This window comes from Sapajus apella, unplaced genomic scaffold (assembly GCF_009761245.1).
Source record: "Sapajus apella isolate SASKATOON/1434 unplaced genomic scaffold, GSC_monkey_1.0 scaffold28, whole genome shotgun sequence".
NCBI classification, from domain to species: Eukaryota; Metazoa; Chordata; class Mammalia; order Primates; family Cebidae; genus Sapajus; species Sapajus apella.
The window spans coordinates 17,689,279-17,691,442 of NW_022436968.1; the positions used below are offsets into that span (position 1 = coordinate 17,689,279).

The 2,164-nt window shown below is 49.4% G+C and overlaps 1 pseudogene across 1 annotated transcript; it reads right to left on the reverse strand.

Moving 5' to 3' along the window:
• Positions 1-342: 342 nt before the first annotated feature.
• On the reverse strand, positions 343-1,324 carry LOC116561234 (annotated as a pseudogene). Its single transcript, XR_004273345.1, has one exon. The product of XR_004273345.1 is annotated as a ferritin heavy chain pseudogene (transcript).
• Between the last annotated feature and the right edge of the window lie 840 nt (positions 1,325-2,164).

Below are 2,164 nucleotides of genomic sequence, written 5' to 3' on the forward strand. Positions count from 1 at the left end.
GGCAGGCACCTGTAATCCCAGTTACTCTGGAGGCTGAGGCAGGAGAATCGCTTGAACCCAGGAAGTGGAAGTTGCAGTAGGCCAAGATCGTGTCACGGCACTCCAGCCTGGGTGACAAGAGTGAAACTCCATCTCTAAATAAATATAAATAAAAATCTCTATCTCAGTTCAGGAAGTATCTCTGACTTCATTTATTCATTCAGAGCATAGCATGGTGGCTGAGAACATGACTCTGGAGATGACTCCTGGCTCTGCCATTACTTACCATGTGACCCTGGGCAAATTACTTCACCTGGCATGCCTTAGTTTTGATTGGTTTTGAAAGACAGGGATAACAGGTTTTTTTTTTTTTTTTTTTTTTTTTTTTGTACCAAATTTCTTTATTTGAAGGAATGGTACAAAGAACTTAAGTGGATGTTTTGGTACAACTTATAGAAAAGGTAAAGGAAACCCCAACATGCATGCACTGCCTTGGTGACCAGGGAAGTCACCCCGTGGCTATGGGGAAATTAGCCTAAGGCTTAGCTTTCATTATCACTGTCTCCCAGGGTGTGCTTGTCAAAGAGATATTCTGCCAAGCCAGATTGGGGTGCTCCTATCTTGTGCAAGTTGGTCACGTGGTCACCCAATTCTTTGATGGATTTCACCAGCTCATACAGGTAATGTCTCAGTGAAGTCACACAAATGGGGGTCATTTTTGTCAGGGGCCAGTTTGTGCAGCTCCAGTAGTGACTGATTTGCATTTTTTCCCAAATGCAATGCACACTCCGTCGCATTCAGCTCGCTCTCCCAGTCATCATGATCTGGTTTCTTGACATCCTGAAGGAAGACGCGGCCACCTCCGTTGGTTCTGCAGCTTCATCAGTTTCTTGGCATGCTCCCTCTCCTTATGAGACTGGTGAAGAAAGTACCTGGCAAAGTTCTTCAAAGCCACATCATCGCGGTCAAAGTAGTAAGACATGGACAGGTAAACGTAGGAGGCGCAGAGCTCGAGGTTGAGCTGGCGGTTGATGGCGGCCTCTGAGTCCTGGTGGTAGTTGTGGCGCACCGGCGAGGGGGTCCTCAAGGCGGCGGCGGCGGGGGCTCTGGGGCGGTCGGAGGGCGCGGTGCGGAGGTGGCGGGGGCTCTGGGGCGGTCGGAGGGCGCGGTGCGCAGGTGGCGGGGGCTCTGGGGCGGTCGGAGGGCGCGGTGTGGAGGTGACGGAGGACTGGCTGTGGGCGGCCAGCCGGGGCGGGGGAACAAGGGCCGGGTTCCTTCCAAGCACTGTTGAAGCAGGAACCGTGGGGACTCTCGGCGAAGAACGTCTCAGTGGTTTTTGTTTCATAGGGTTGTTGTAAGGATTAAGCAAGTTAATATTCTGAAGCACTTAGGATGGTTCTTGGTACACAGTAAGCATTGTATAAGTATTTGCCAAATAAATAAAGTCATTTAACAAATACCTGAGTACCCAACATGGGCAAGGACCATGCTAGATTCTGGGAGTACATCTCAGAAAAGATGATCTTTGTTTGTTTTTCATTTTTTGAGACAGGGTCTTTCTCTGTCACCAAGGTTGGAGTGCAGTGATGTGACCATGGCTCACTGCAGCCTGAGCCTCCTGGGCTCAAGCAGTCCTCCTGCCTTGGTCTCCATAAGTGGTGGGATTACAGGCATAAGCCACTGTCCCTTGACAGAAAAGAGACTCTTTTACTATGTCTCTCGTCCTGCCCTGCCTAGGTTCCAGGGTCTTAGTCCTTGCTTCATTGCTTGTGCCCAAGCTCCGTCTATTGCTATATCTGTGCCTTTTTTTTCCTTCTGTGTTTGTGTGTCTTTTGATTCTCTGACGTATATCCTCATTACTGAAGGACTGGGACCTGGAGAAATGCATTGACGTTTGAGGTTCCATTCCAGGCTGCTAGATCTTCCTAAGGCTACAAGCAAACCTGGATGTCTGCTCCTGCCAGGCTCCTGGCTCCTCTCAGGTTCCACCTGGTGGTTTCACTCACCCCTTCCTCTTTATTGTTGGGTGGCTGCCAGAACACCTCAGCAGGTCTCTTCAGCATACCTTGTCTTTGCTAGTCTTTTCCATTATGGTAAATGGCTCTCTCCAGAGGTTCAAGTCAGAATCCTAGGAGTTATCCTTGGTTCCTCTTTTCTCCTCCCACTGAATTGAATCCATCAGCAA